Here is a 16,538-nt window from a genome sequence, read left to right on the forward strand (position 1 = left end):
TGAAGGAGCATATTCATGTTGAAGAGGAAACCACATGGCAGAGAATGGTGAGTAGCCTCTAAGAGATGAGGAGCACCCTCAGTTGGCAGCCAGTGAGAGAGCAGGGAGTAAGTCCTTTAACTGCAAGGAGTTGAATTCTGCCAACAACCTGCCTGAGCTAAAGGACCCAAGCCTCAGATGAGACTCAAGCCCAGGCTAACACCTTGATTTCAGCTTAGTGTGATTCTGAACTAAGGACTCAGCTAACCCTGGTCCTAACCCACAGAAACTGTGGGCTAATAAACTGGTCATGCTATAAGCAGCTAAATGTATGGTAATTTGTTAGGCTCCTATAGAAATAAATACCACCCAACTACTGAGACCCAGTTTAAATGTTTATCTTTTTGGTGTTTGCCCTTACTTCACCAACCAAAAAGTGATCTTTCTCTAAATTCCTATAGGATCTTGCTTCCCTCTTATGGAACTTCCTACTTTTATTGTAGCTGTTTGTGTATGTCTTACTTCTCCTGAACTGTGGGTTCCTTGAGAGCAGACATGGCTTTCCTTATATACATATGCATATGTTCCATACAATCACTGAACCCAGTATTCACTTAGGCCATGTAGGAAATACTTCTCAGGGAGCTAAGAATTAACAAAGCTTCAGTCTTCAGCTTCACATTCACTTCACTTGTTTTGTGCTTATGAGTAACTTCATGTGACTTAGCACAAGTACAGATCTTTGTGACCTGACTCTCCCTAAAACTGTCATGCAAAAGACTAATCCTTTTGTTAAAGGGTAAACAGCATGCAAGTTCAACATATTTAAAATCCAGAGTTGAAGGTCATTAAAAACAGATTTATGAGTTAGGAAATTTGCAGATAAGCAAGGTAGCACTTAGAGCTACCCAGACACCGTGATGCTTGCTGCCCAGAGGCGAGGTCTGGGGGAGTGGCTGTCATCCATACATGTCACTTCCTTTCTCTAACCTCACAGTTCCTTTCACCTGTGGATACCCAGGTGGGTTGAAATAAGAAATAATGAGGAACCCAGGCTCAGAAAAGAGCTTCCCCTGGCAGTGGAAGCATTACGTCCAGAGTTGGTTAATTGAAATCATGCATCGAACTAAGTTGCCACTTTGATGCGATCTGACAAAAATGATCATAGGATAAAATTGCCTCTTGCTGATCCCCACCTATCTTACATTTCAACTTGCAGCAAGATTGAAGCAAACTGCTCCAATTTACTGCTCCCGACCTGCTGATAATGGACACTTTGCCGTGCACTCTCCCTTCATTACTGCTCAGGTCAGGGCTGTTAACAGGGACTCTTGCCACTTTTGACAGATAGTCACTACCAAGATGAATGGCGGTAGCCACATGACCACTTAGGACCAGGCCTTCCCTCTCCAGTACCTTCAAAATGCCTTAAAAAAAATAAAAATAAAAGTCCACACTTCACTGTTTAACTCTTTATTAACTAGGAGAATCAACAGAAACCAGGCAACTGTGACCTCCTATTCCTTTACTGTAAAGCAAAAACTATTTCAAAGAAATAATTTAACAACATTTTAAAAAGAAACTTTCTAGCAAGTCTGCCTTTGTACATTCTGTTCTACTGGGGAATGGAAACCGGCTGTAAACTGAGTTTCATGGGGCAAGGAAGCAGTTATTCACCCAAAGTCTCAGCTGTGCTAAATATTATGAAGAACTGGCTCTGTTTCTGAGTTTAAATGGACTTATTTAAGAACAATAAAAAAACGTTTTTAGAGAAAATTAGCTATTTTTAATATCACACAGAGGAATAGAACTCATCAACAGCCTGGTATTCCATCATTTCAATTATTCATAAACAGCCTTTCACGAAGAACTTTTTACCACCAATATTTCTAAGTTATTCTACTTATAGTTAAAAAGGAAAAAAAAAAGATGAGAGGGATGCATGTATCTTTCTGGGCTTTCTTCTTTAGCAGACACCATAGATTAGATAGTAAGTGCTTAATAAATAAGTTCTAAGAGCAAGCTAAAGCAGAACAGTGTCTTACATTTCTTAAGGCTTCTAACTTAAAACTGTATATAAAGTGTATAGTGTTTGTATAGAATGCTTTAGTTTTTTATCCAATTCCTGACACACACATTCATATTTGCATTTGACAGTCAAATGAGCTCTCACAACTCTTATTAGATTTACACTGCATTGTCTAATTCACTTTGCCTCATGAAATTAGATGAACTATTAAATACCATAATCTGTTATCCACCATTAAAATTAATTGATTTTCATGTCACTTTATAACTAATGAATTACCTGGAGATAGTCTCATAAACTACAAAGCATAGTGGGAAAGCTTTTATTCCCCATCATTTCTAGTAAGGTTGAACAGTCCTATGCTTTGCTAGTTTGTCTCTCAGCAGAAATCTCACAAACAAAGCTGTATTCAATAATTACACTTCATGGATAAGAATCACATTTATGAAAAAGTTTCTGAAGATGTGGATAATATGATGCCTAATATTGCTCCAGGAGGGGGTTTGTCATATGGAAATTTCCAGACACAGTATGGTGTTGCCACAAGTATTATATAATTGAAATGGACATGCTATTAAACAGGAATAAAACCCTAGCAAATAGTCCTAAAAATAAATACATGGGTAGCATTTTATTGTGTTGCCTGAAATAAATCTTATTTGATATTTCAGTTCAAAGACTGCATAGCTGTATTACAGTAATAATGTGTGGTTATAGAAAATTTATTATGTGCCAGGCACTGTGCCAAGCATTTTTAACATGGATTGTTTTATTTAATCCTTACATGCTCCCATGATAGGAGCTTTATCTTTATCCTCATCTAACAGGTAGGGAAACTGAGACTGAGAGAGGAGAATAAGCAACTTGTTCAAATTCACATAATCAATAACAAAGTAACTGGGACATGAATCAAAAACAATTTTACTCCAAAGTCAAGCTCCTAACTGTTATGCACTGGGGTCTTTTACTGTAACATCACTGTATCACTTGGCATGGATGGTATGTTGAGCCATTAATTGCTCACAATTTGTATCCATTAATGTTTATTAAGATAATCCTCTCAAAAATTGGTTCATTCAAGGAAAACAAAAATCTTGCTTTTTAAATGATCTTTCAGTATTAATAAATTGCTCCATGTGAATTTTAACAAACTTAACAAAACTCTGTGTTTATTTTCCCCACTGCAATATTAAAAGTGGGTAGGAGGGACACTGTACATCTACATATACTGAAGAAACCTTGAGAGCTGGGTTCAAAGGAGGACTCAAAGCTTCTCTGGCTGAATGAGGGGACGGACCATGAGCTCTGTTTTGCCTGGGACCGTCCTGGTTTTTGCTAGTTTTCCTGACATAATCATTAACAGAACGCCTTTTTATTCTCAATATGGTCCCAGTTCGGATAATAAATTAATGAGTTACTTTCATCTTAAGGGAGAAGCTTTTCTGCTTATTAATAAATTCAACTGTAAAGCACCTCCATCAGTCTCATGCAGTTGAACAGGTTGCTACCCCAGTGCGCTTTAAGCATTTCCTATCTGCATGCTAGGGCATCAAAGGAGTAGATGGACTTGCTACCTCTGACTTCTTCCTCACCCTTTTCTATTATTTCCTCGCTTCAGTGGGTCACTGGTGGATGGTCTTTTTATAGTGTGTCAACTTGGCTAGGCTATCGCTCCCACGGTTATTCAATCAAACACTAATCCAGGTGTTTTGTAGGTGTTTATACATGTGATTTAAATCCTTAACCAGTTGACTTTAAGAAAGATTCTATAAAATCTGAGTGGGCCTGATTCAATCAGCTAAAATGCCTTAAGAGCAGAGGCTTCTCTGAAGAAGAAATTTCACCTGTGGACCTAAGAGCTCCAGCCTGACCATCTGCCCTGAGAATTTCAGGCTTGTCCCTCCCAACCCCTACACCTGCCTAAGTCAATTCCTTGCAGTAAACTTCATACTATATATATATACACATATATATATACACATATATATATCTCCTACTGGGTTTGCTTCTCTTTGAATTCTGACTGATACAGTCCCTTAGTGCTTGTTGAGTTCTGCTTCAAATCCTCAGCATGCTCTTCCAGGCTCCTTTAACTTTATTCCCACATAATTCCCATGGCTCCCTGCCTCTGCTCTCTAGTTCTAACAAATGCACCTAGAGCACTGCTGCTGCTGCTGCTAAGTCGCTTCAGTCGTGTCCGACTCTGTGCGACCCCAGAGATGGCAGCCCACCAGGCTCCCCTGTCCCTGGGATTCTTCAGGTAAGAACACTGGAGTGGGTTGCCATTTCCTTCTCCAATGCATGAAAGTGAAAAGTGGAAGTGAAGTCGCTCAGTCGTGTCCGACTCCTAGCGACCCCATGGACTGCAGCCCACCAGGCTCCTCCGTCCATGGGATTTGCCAGGCAAGAGTACGGAGTGGGGTGCCATTGCCTTCTCCAGCCTAGAGCACTACTTTCCTCCTTTAGAATCTAATCTTTATCAAGGGCTGATATGCCCTAGGCACTCCGCTAGACAGAGGATACAAAGATGAAGAGAGTATAGTCTCTGTTTCCCAAGGTCTCACCGGCATGTCGCTGCCCAGCACAAAACTCGCAAAGCCCCCTCCAGTGCCTGAAGGACAAGGGACACGACTCCCGCGGCAAAGCCGACCTTGTTGACTTTCATCTGCCTCACAGGACTCAGAGCCCACAAGCACCTAAAGCGGGAGACGGGCTGCTCCTTGAGGCCTCCAATACGGTGCACGTTTCCTGTGGTTTTGTTTTAAAGTTCAAGTTTTGCTGCGGGGAACAAAACCTGGCTATTTAAAGCAGGATATTTAAAGCAGAATTCAGGGAATTAATTACTTACAAAACTGCTGTAAGGGCTGGAGACAGGGGCTTCCCACTGGTTGTTCAGGAATGGCTCTCAGAAACACACCTCAAAAACTGCCCATTAGGGGCCTGCTCTGCCGCAATCAGGAAGGTGGAGAATCCACTGAATTTATTAACTGGAACTTTTAGCTCAGGGTCAGGAAACGGTTGCTTGCCACCACTATTGCATTTTCGTCTCAGCATTCATAATGCTAGCGGCTGGTCACTGAAAAACCGCTACAGGAAAACCAACATCTCCAGGACGGCACTTGCCCCGGAGAAACCAGTAAAGCTGTAGGAAAATGGCTCCCTCTGCCGGCTGCCTCCCCCAAGTCTCGGGGAAGAGCGTCTAGTCCGCACGCAGGCGTCCAGCAGCAAGGGATTCTGGGAAGCAAGGCATCTAGTCTCCCAGCTGCTGGTAGTACAAAAAGGCTTAGGACTCACTATGGGGCATATAGCCTGAGAAAACTATGATTGGAAAACACACATGTACACCAGTGTTTATTGCAGTACTATTTACAGTAGCCAAGACGTGGAAACAACTTGGATGTCCATCTATAAATGAATGGATAAAGAAGTTGTGGTACAAATATATAATAGAATATTACTCATCCATAAAAAGGAACAAATTTGAGTCAGTTCTAGTAAGGTGGATGAACCTAGAGCCTGTTGTACAGAGTCAAGTAAATAAAAAAGAGAAAAACAGTTATAATATTGTATATTAATGCATATAGATGCAATCTAGAAAAATGACACTGATGAAGCTATTTTCAGGGCAGGAATAAAGACTCAGACATGGAGAACAGACTTATGGACACAGCAGGGCCAGGACAGGGTGGGATGAATTGAAAGAGTATCACAGAAATATATACATTACCATATGTAAAATAGATAGTTAATGGGAAGTTTCTGTATAATACAGGGAGCTCAGCCTGGTGCTCTGTGACCACCTAGAGGGGTGGGATGGGGTGGGAGGTGGGAGGGAGATTCGAGAGGGAGGGAATATCTGTGTGCGTATGGCTGATTCATATTGATGTATGGCAGAAACCAACGGAACATTGTAAAGCAATTATCCTCCAATTAAAAATAAATAATTTTTTTAAAAAGGCTCAGCAGAAGGAGGTTAAAATGGATGCTGAGTGCCAGCCACATTTTCCATCACAGCTGGTTTTCATCTAATCTGGAAAGTTATTATGCCTCTCCTACTTGCTGCTGCTGCTAAGTCGCTTCAGTCGTGTCCGACTCTGTGCGACCCCAGAGACCGCAGCCCACCAGGCTCCCCCGTCCCTGGGATTCTCCAGGCAAGAACACTGGAGTGGGTTGCCATTTCCTTCTCCAATGCATGAAAGTGAAAAGTGAAAGTGAAGTCGCTCAGTCGAGTTCAACTCCTAGCGACCCCATGGACTGCAGCCTACCAGGCTCCTCTGTCCATGGGATTTTCCAGGCAAGAGTACTGGAGTGGGGTGCCATTGCCTCCTCTGGCCTATCCTACTTAAATAAGGATTACTGACTTTAATTAAAAGTCTTGGTGTCCTTAGCACTTAGCATAATTTCTAGTACATAGAGGTACTTCACATATACATTGAATGGATGGATGAGTGAAACAAAATAGTGACTTATTGACACAATCACAATTTTAAATTGTGATTTGTGTTATAGGTAAAACTTACCCAACAAATTACAGCAATTATATCCCATATGGACTTCCTTGGCAGCTCAGATGGTAAAGAATCTGCCTGCAATGCAGGAGACCTGGGTTCAATCCCTGGGTTGGGAAGATCTCCTGAAGAAGGGAATGGCAATGCACTCCAGTGTTCTTGCCTGAAGAATCCCCATGGACTGGAGGGCTACAGTCCATGGGGTTGCAATGAGTCAGACAGGACTGAGCGCCTAAGCACAGCACAGCACATTTCCCATATAATGGCTAGTACAACATTTGGAAGTAGAAGGCACTCAATAAATATCTCTTGAATGACTGGAGGGATGAATACAGTGCTATCAGAGAATAGAGTCTGACATGCATACCTCAAGTAGACCTACATAACCAGCATTAATGCTTCTCTAGGACACTAGCTCATTAGACTGGAAGGTGATACTTAATTTTCATATTATAGAAACTCATGATATAAATATTTCCTTTATGTTGATATGTTTTGTCTCCCAAGAATTATTTTTATTGGATGCCTCCTCCTAAAGTTGCAGCCTAGTGAGAACAAATTAATTCCACACAAACATGATATAATTTTCTGAATAAATAATACACTTCATTTCGAAAGACTAATGGTAAAGAAGATTTATATAACATCACACTGCTAGTCATTTATGTTTGCAGTGTGGAGAAAGGCAGATAAACCTAAGTGAGAGAAGTTGGGACATCATTTCATGTAATTACGGTGCTATGGTCTGAATGTTTGTGCCTGCCCTGCCTCCCAAATTCATATGTTGGTATCCTAATGCCCAATATGATGGTACCAAGAAGTGAAGCCTTTGGGAGGTGCTTAGGTCATAAGGGTGGACCCTCACAAATGGGATTAGTGTTCTTCTTCTGAAAGAGACTACACATAGCTCCCTCATCCCTTCTGCCACATGAAGACACAGGGAGAAGTCAGAGACCCAGAAGAGGGCCCTCATCCAACCACACTGGCATCCTGATTTCAGACTTCTAGCCTCCAGAACTGTGAGAAATGAATTTCTGTTGTTTACAAGCCATCCAGTCTGTGGTCTTTTGTTATAGCAGCCTGAACAGACTAAAACACATGGCAAAAAAAAAAAAAAAGCAAAAACCAACAACCTGCATATGACTTTGCATAGATGGGATAAAGTTCTCTGAGAGAAAATTGTTAGAGCTCATGTCATTCCTCTGAAATCTGCCCCCACATATGTGGGGTGCTTGTCATGCACAATGTGCCTCTTGAGCAACTTTCAATAAACTCAAAGAAAAATGCTTTGGAATTGGTAATTTGAAATCTGTATTGATAGCACTATAATAAGAGGTCACATGACATGCTGCCCCCAGGAGAGCAAGCAGTGTTGCATACACACTATCCGTACTTAAGAAATGCCTCAGGGATCAGTTATGGGCTGGTAAGCTATCACTGGAAAGACAAGGTCACTGTCTTATACTTCACACCGAGTTAGGAGTATCACTGTTTTCAAGAAGTTTTCCTTAAAAATCATCATTAATTAAAATTATTTCACTTCAAACATTTCATATTTATTTTCTATTAAACTTAAGCTGCTATAATATTATACACATTTTTTGAAAGATAACCTAGTTGAGAAATTATCTTCTAATAACTTACTTCATTAATATTTTTATAACAATATACCAGACTCTCTTTTAAGATTCTATCTCCTGGCTTCCTAGCCTTGATACTAAGAGCATTCTGTTTCAGATAATTCTTTGGTGGTGAGGGGTTGTCTTGTGTATTATAGTATGTTTAACAGCATCCCTGATCTCTACCCTCTAGCTGCCAATAGCAAATCCCTCTCCCCTCTTTCCCCTATTTCGCCTCAATTTGTGATCGTCAGAACCATCTCTCAGTTCAGTTCAATAGCTCAGTCATGTCTGACTCTTTGTGACCCCATGAATCACAGCACGCTAGGCCTCCCTGTCCATCACCAAATACAGAGTTCACTCAGACTCACGTCCATCGAGTCAGTGATGCCATCCAGCCATCTCATTCTCTGCCGTCCCCTTCTCCTCTTGCCCCCAATCCCTCCCAGCATTAGAGTCTTTTCCAATGAGTCAACTCTTCACATTAGGTGGCCAAAGTACTGGAGTTTCAGCTTTAGCATCAGTCCTTCCAAAGAAATCCCAGGGCTGATCTCCTTCAGAATGGACTGGTTGGATCTCCTTGCAGTCCAAGGGACTCTCAAGAGTCTTCTCCAACACCACAGTTCAAAAGCATCAATTCTTCGGCGCTCAGCCTTCTTCACAGTCCAACTCTCACATCCATAGGTGACCACAGGAAAAACCATAGCCTTGACTAGACAGACCTTTGTTGGCAAAGTAATGTCTCTGCTTTTTAATATGTTATCTAGGTTGGTCATAACTTTCCTTCCAAGGAGTAAGTGTCTTTTAATTTCATGGCTGCCGTCACCATCTGCAGTGATTTTGGAGCCCCCCAAAATAAAGTCTGACACTGTTTCCACTGTTTCCCCATCTATTTGGCATGAAGTAATGGGACCAGATGCCATGATCTTCGTTTTCTGAATGTTGAGGTTTAAGGCAACTTTTTCACTCTCCTCTTTCACTTTCATCAAGAGGCTTTTTAGTTCCTCTTCACTTTCTGCCATAAGAGTGGTGTCATCTGCATATCTGAGGTTATTGATATTTCTCCCGGAAATGTTGATTCCAGCTTGTGCTTCTTCCAGGCCAGCGTTTCTCATGATTTACTCTGCATATAAGTTAAATATATGCCAAATTGCCCTTGGTGGACAAAAATGCCCTCTGGTTGAGAATCACAGCTCTAGCTCCTCAAGGTCAAAGTTTTTGGTGATCAAAGAGCTATTGATAGAAATCAGAACAACCAAGACTGTATCTTGACAGGATTAGAGAAAACCATTATTGTGTGTGTGATGTAAGACACAACATCATTATTTAAAGCAGTTTACAGTGACTGAAAACACAAATTTTTCCATTATTTTAGAAAAATAAATCTGAGATGCCTGGCACTCATCACTACCCCTGTTTTTCTGTACTAGATTATTCCATGATTATAGATATCAAAAATATTTAGATTTACATTTCAATACTTCACCAAAGTTTTATTAAACTTCCTTCATTTTGACTCAATTAAAACTGAGCTCAGTGTAGTGAGTCTCAACTGACCTTTCAGGCTTACATAGAAAGAAGACACCACAAAGCTTGCAGGAGGCCTGGACTCATAACAGAAGAGAGATGTATTTAAGGCACATTTTCATACCTTTGCTTCTCTAGCTCTTGAAATGGATAAAGGCTGGAGGCGGGGATCTGTCATGTAGGTTTAACAAATGTCCAGTGAGTCACAGTGACTGCCCTTAAAGGGATAGGGCTGTTCAAGTGAGACTTTACCCAACGACACTCAGGCAAAGTCCACGTTGTTCATGTTTTCAGGACAGTGTTCGTAGTGGCTCCAGCCAAGATCTTCTGACTTGCCACCTCTCCCTTTTGTCAAGCCCAATCTCTTTGTACTTCGGGTTTCCTGACCCAAAGAAGACCTCACATTCTGAATCTCTGTTTCTTCCTTTTAAAACATGTCCCTATCCGTTTTTAAGAGAATGTGCTTAAGTTTTCAAAAATCCGTTCTCAACTGTATGTCACATGAATACAAGAAATTGTATTTTTTCAATCCTTCCAAAGCTAAATTTGAGCTCAGCAGCATAAACATTCCCTAACTGCTACCTGAGAGCATAGGCACAGAGAAGGTAAGGACAGAAGCAGTCAGAGGTTGCTGATGTTTCCTTTGCATTGGAAAAGCCTTGCATACCCATGGGCCACTGGGAATATACCCTAGTGACTCAACTGCTCCTTTGCAGCAACTACAGAAGAGAAAACTTCTTCCCTGTATATGCCCTGAGCTGGGCTGAAGCATTCTGTGATAATCCTGGTAATCCCCAGGATTACCAGGCAGTAGTTAATATTCCAGTAAATTCTTGATTTCTGCAATAATGCTCACATTCTTCTGAGTGATGAGTAGCCTATTCCATAGTGTTGAATACAGATGACCCACTGCATCTGACTGCTCAACATATACCCCAGGGAGTTCCCGAAAGAATCAGGTAAAAGAGCAAGCCTTGAGGTGGGCAAAGGCAACACCAGGGCACCTCTGCCCCACTCATTCATCATTAAAGCCACTTGTGGTTCCTTCATGGACTCCATATTGAAGACTGTCTGCATGAAAGAATTTAAGGGACCAAGTTTGTCTTCAAGTCATCTAGCTATCTAAAGGTGCCATGAAGGTGAGTATGGGTCCATAGGGAAATTAAGCTATAGATTAATAAGATTACACATATGCTTGCCACCTATTGCTTTGTGCTTTCAGGGCCTCAGCTAAAACCTTATTCAGAAAGAGTCCCACATTAACACGCTGCTACAGTTAAATAATAAAGAACAAATTGGTCTAAAATTGCCTTGGCAAACTCCAGCCTTCAAAGTCAAGAGATCTGTGATACCCAATTGCCTTTGGCAACACGAGTTTTATGTTCACATTTACAGCCTCCAATGCCAAAGACCTTCAAAGTGAGCCTCACAGCAGAGGAGTCATGAGAACTGATCCCTCCGGGTGATGAGAATTTCTCCAGTAGGAGATGTGCTGGGGAGGGAGAGGCAGTTTCCTGTTCTTCTACTGTAAGGAAGGCAGGAAAATAGAAGTGGATTTTTGTGGATTTGGGAATTACCTGTATTGCCTTCTGGTTTGGTTTGAGAGTTACTGACCTAGAAGCAATATCGAGAGGTGGAGCACCTCCGAACCCCTTTCAACCCAATTTTCCTTAAATGGGCAGGCACTTAACAGGAACCAGGCCCATGGCTTCCTGATATATGATGTTTAGGAAACTCCTTTCCCTGATTCTCTCCAGGAACAAGTTCTTAAGTTAACCTGGTGAGGAATCCCCTCAGCAAGGATCTATTGGCACCTACTAAGTCCTAGGTGCTAGAGATAAAGCAGTGAAAAAACAGACCAAATTTATCCTCACAGAACTTACATTCTAACTAAAGGGTTAATAAGATCCAGTGTTTTAAGATCTTACTGTGGGCCGGGTATTCTTTTACCCACTTTACTAGTATTAGCTCAGTTCTATCACTCTATAAGGTAAATATTTTTATTATTCCCATTTTGCAGGTGTGGAAACTGAGACTCGGTGAGTTAAATAACTCAGCCAGACACCCTGGCTCTAGATCAGCCATCTCTACCACTCTCTCATCTTTCAGATAAGAGGATGGACTTAATAGCCGGAGGCATGAGGATGACAAGGCTGAGTTGTTCGGTATGAGTTTGGAGATTTGGTGCTGATGTTGTAATGCCTAAATGCATTTAATGGAGCAGTAAAGATGGCTGTCTTCTCACACATGCTGTGCTCGTGTCAATGAGGCTGGGATACAGAATAAGCTCCCTTGTTCTTTCTCCCTCCGGGTCAGACTGTGCCTGCTCCACTTATGTAAGTCAGTTCCTGTGAAACTCTTAACCAGGGAATCTGATCTGCTCATTTAGTGTGATTGGCTCATTCAGGGAGCCAAGCTCTTGTTCCTGAAGCCCAATCTCAGTCAAGGCTCCCTCCACTACAGAACCTGTTTATCAGGAAGAAGTAGCATGGCAGCACATAAAGTTTTATGTCAAGAAACTCACAGTGGAAGGAGTCCAGGGGTGGACAATCCACAGCCATACAACGAACAGTTGCAATGACAGGATGATAAAGACAGATACATGTGTGGAAAAACGAAGCCACTCAAACATACACACATGCTTAGCCATTTCACACCCAATCACAACAACAACAAAAAAACGAAAATGGCCACACGCAGCCAGATGTACAACTTTGCAGTGAGAACAAAGGCAGCTATAAATATTCCAAGGAGCCAATAAAAAGAAGATGAAGAAGAAGGAGAAAAAAAAACAGGAGTGGTTAGCTCTCCAATGTAATGGGCTCCATAAAAGCTTTTATTGTTAACAGAGTTACTTTACTAAGAGCTATATGAAGAAAGCTGAATGAATGTGAAAAATTGCATGCAATAACCCAAGCTGAAAGATGATTATCAACCTCTGAGTCCTGTATTTTGGAGCCAGTCAGTGCTGCTATTAGAAGATTGCCACTGTAGTTAAAGAAAAGCTTGTTTTGTACTTTTCTTCCCCTTCTGGGTAAACAGAAAGTCAATACAGGCTTCTCCTGTGTTTTGGTCCATTTATTTGAACAATTATTTTAAAGATGTAATCCAATCTTCCTGACTTTCCAGAAGTATAACTCCTGTGAACTTTTCCAGCAGAGTTCTATACACACAACTTGCTAAATCAAGAATTGAGTTATTTCCAGTAGGCCTTCCCTCCTTCTCCATCTGCCCTCCACCCCACCCCATTCTCTAGCCATCTGTTTGTTTTGTTGTTGGCTGTTAACAGGATAGTGGGTGACATTTAAGGGAGATGACCCATCTGCACTTCAACCATTCAAAGGCTAGCCAATGAGAAGTGTAAAAGTTGGAAAACTTAAAAAAAAAAAAAAAAGGGGGACATTATTCTCTTGGGCTGTTAGTGTGGTTTTTCTGTATTCTCAGTCTGAAAACCCCTGTTCCCTGCTCTGTACTTTTCTGGGTGGATGGAGTCAGTACAACTTTCCAAAATGCTAGTGCCAGAGGAGAAAAAAAGAAAGTAATACTTCAGAAGATAATATTGTTGAGCAGAGGTTAATGGTTGATGTTTCTGAAATCCCATTATATACCATTAGTATATTCTGGGATAATAATTGCTGTATTATTGCTTTGAGTTTATTTCAACAGGGAGTTGTCAAAGTTGCCGTTACACATGTAGATCATGTAACAGTGTAGTATAAACTCTTTGGAAGATCCAAATCAAATCAGGATTAAATTCTTTTGATCAGAAATCAGGAAGATGGCTTGGGCAGCTTTTTTAAAAAACTCTCCTAAATATTTCAAATATATTTAGATAGACTGTGTGTTAACTTTCTTTTCATGTATTATATAATCAGCAAATTAGATTTTAATAACTGGCACCTTTGACTTGCTTTTCAAGTGGCAGCTTGGCTTTTCCTCCCCACCTAGAACACTCTAGGCCTCCCTGCCATTCCCAGACCTCACATGAGTCCAGGCAAGAGTTCCTGAAGCTTACGCTTCATTAGCTTCCTGGGAAGTCCACCTTTGACTTGTTGCCTTTTGTTGCATAAACTAGAATAATGGTAGAAATAGAGAATCCACATACACCGCCCATGTGGTTGATTGTATGTAGGAGTGATACAGATAAAAATAGTCCATGCTGTTGATTTCTCTTTGAAACAAGCACGTAAGAGGATACGTGAATGGAGTCTGCTATAAAGTGAAGCAAAGAAGACTCAGTGTTTAGTCAACTAGGAGAGGAGCACAGCAGCAGAGAAGGGCAGCAAGAAGTCAAGTCAGCTCTATCAAGAAACACAACTCTTCCTTCCCTCCCTCTGGAATCTAATCCATGCATCCCATGGAGGTCATCTGAGTAAGTATTTTGAATATGCTAGATATATTTTGAAGGTAAATCCAATAGGATTTACTAAGCACTTGACAATAAGATATGATAGAAAAAGAGGTGTCAAAGATGACTAAAATATTTTTGACTTGAGCAGCTAAAAAGATGGAGTTGCTACTTACTGAGGGGGAAGCTGAGGGGGGAATGACAGAGTTGGCAGAGAGGAATTCAGTTTGAGACATGTTTGATCTGCAAAGGAAAATATGCAGTAGGCAGCTAGACACACTGCTGTACATGGATCGGAAGTTCAGGAAAAATGGTGGGCTGGAAAGTGCTTAACAACTATCTTTCTAGGAAAAGAAAGAAGTCCAATATGTAGCAGAGATTGCCAATTTCTTTGGTATAAATACCTTTCATAGCTGACTTCTAGTTACCAAGGTGAGGTCACTGTGATTGAATACAGAGTAAGAAAGAAATGTGCTCTTGTGCACAGGCAAGCTGGTTTAGGTGCCTCACTGGGACCAGAGACACATATTTAGGAGTCATCTGCTGCTGCTGCTGCTAAGTCGCTTCAGTCGTGTCCGACTCTTGCGACCCCATCCACAAGTATGAAAGCCATGAGACTGAATGATGGCACTTAGGGAGTGAATACAGATAAAGAGAAGATATTAACAAACTAAGCTGTAGGCACTCCAATGTTAAGAGTTTGGAAAATGATGAGGACTCAAAAAAGAGGATATCAGAAGAAAACCAAGAAAGGGCTTCAGTAATCAACACACTGATGGGCCAACTAAGATGAGGACCTAAAATAGGTCACTGGGTTTGGCTCTGTCTCCTGGACAGCAGCAGCCTTGGTGGAGTGGAGGGAACAAAAGCCTAACACACCTCACCCTTAGCTTCTCAAAATAGCAACACCTGGAGGCAGAGGCGGCTTTAGCAGCTGAATCCCATATTCAAATCTTTAAAAATGCACTTTGGGCCTTTGAATTAGAGTAGATTTCAAAATCACATGATGTCAGGACTGGAAAAAAATCTGATGGGTTCAAAGAGGTCAAAGCCTTAGGAGGAAAAAGAGGGGTGGACCAGTCTATGTTCAATAATTTGAGAAGGTATTTTAAAATCTATACAGACCTATAGTCCTTGTAATTGCCTGCTGTTTCTTGTGACCATGAATAGAAATCTGGGCCTTTTATCCAGGTTCACTGACCAGCACCCCACTTCCTTAACAGTGAAGCGATGACACAAAAGTTTAGGGGGACTTTTTTTTCCCTCAGAGCCTCCGTGGGTGTTTATGGCTCCTGCTCTATTCTCCTTGTTTCATCTGTTGGTTCTCATCCTTCTGCACTGTTTACAACTATGGCAATCAAGGATATCTGGGATACATGTTCTTTACAGGTAAAAACTATCAGTGCTTATTTTTAGGCAATCTATTTCTACAAAAAATTATTATTTATGCAATCATATTTCAGGGGTAGAACTAATTTCCCTTGGCATGGCTCTTAGCTGTCCATCATGTGAGATTTATTTGTTCATTCAAAACATGGTAAAGAGAAGCAGTTGTGAGGAGAGTGGCAGAGAGGAAACATCTTCCAGAGGAAAAAATAGCAGCAGATGCAAAGACAATAAGGCATTAGAGAATGTGGCATGTTCTATAAACAAAATCATTAACGAAGACTAGATCATGTAGGTGTGGGATTGGTGGAGCTATGAGACTAAAACGGCACGCCGTGCCTCAATTCTAAGGCCCTGAGAAGTCATGCTGAAAGGCTGGATTATTTTTTTAATAGAAAAACTATCTCCAAAAAATGAGATCCAGAGGCTTTACCAGCGGAGAATTTGGGACCATTAACTCATTCAGTTTCATTAACTCATCCAATCAAGTTCGTCGCTACCCACATTTAGCTGCATTCTCAAATCCCTTCCTAGAAGTTGATTTTAGTTGTTCTTTAAAAATTTCTCCTTCCCTGCTTTTCTCACCAGGAAGGTCAAAGTCAAAGTCCTTCAAGAGTTCCTGCCAAACAAGGCAAATTAAATACAGCATCACACACACTGTAATGATTCTGCAGTCGCCAGGAGCGTGTTGTTAGGATTTTGTTGAATTTTTAAGTTATTGACAAAAACAAGGAACCTTTTCCATTTCATTCTCTGCTGGATCTCACACTGATTAGAAGTCCTGAATCTTCAGATTACAGGCTACATCCAGTTAGAAGAAGACAAAAATATTTTTAAAAAGTGTTTTCTAAAGACCCAGCCTTGCTACTAAGGATCATCTGAAACAGGCATGAGGATAAAATAACCATCTGGAAAAATATAGGTGCCCAAAGCACAATTTTAAAGATTTGAATATGGGGAAGTTGCATTTAGCAGGCATTTACCTTTTATTTGATTTTTAAAAATAAAGTCAGTGGGATGCAGCAGTTCTGATTCCTTTTTATTTTTATAATCAGGGAGAATTTCACATTGGGAACTGTCCTGGGAAGCAATGTCCCAAAGCCAAGCCAAGCAAGGTAGACAGACAGGAAGGTGCAGTCCCC

At 41.0% G+C, this 16,538-nt stretch overlaps 1 long non-coding RNA gene across 6 annotated transcripts in view; it reads right to left on the minus strand.

Moving 5' to 3' along the window:
- LOC147374513 (uncharacterized) overlaps positions 1-5,255 on the minus strand; it is a 242,567-nt gene extending 237,312 nt beyond the window's left edge. For 3 of the 6 annotated variants that reach the window (XR_015162846.1, XR_015162844.1, XR_015162842.1), the window contains exon 1: positions 4,857-5,239. This is a non-coding gene — a long non-coding RNA (uncharacterized LOC147374513). Of the gene's footprint in view, positions 1-4,856 lie in introns of all 6 variants that reach the window. The other 3 variants (XR_015162847.1, XR_015162843.1, XR_015162845.1) reach the window with 2 other exon arrangements.
- Positions 5,256-16,538: the final 11,283 nt, after the last annotated feature.

The sequence above is a fragment of the Bos grunniens genome, chromosome 4 (assembly GCF_055505025.1).
Source record: "Bos grunniens cultivar Pamir isolate PY7600 chromosome 4, Bosgru_T2T1.0, whole genome shotgun sequence".
Lineage (NCBI taxonomy): Eukaryota > Metazoa > Chordata > Mammalia > Artiodactyla > Bovidae > Bos > Bos grunniens.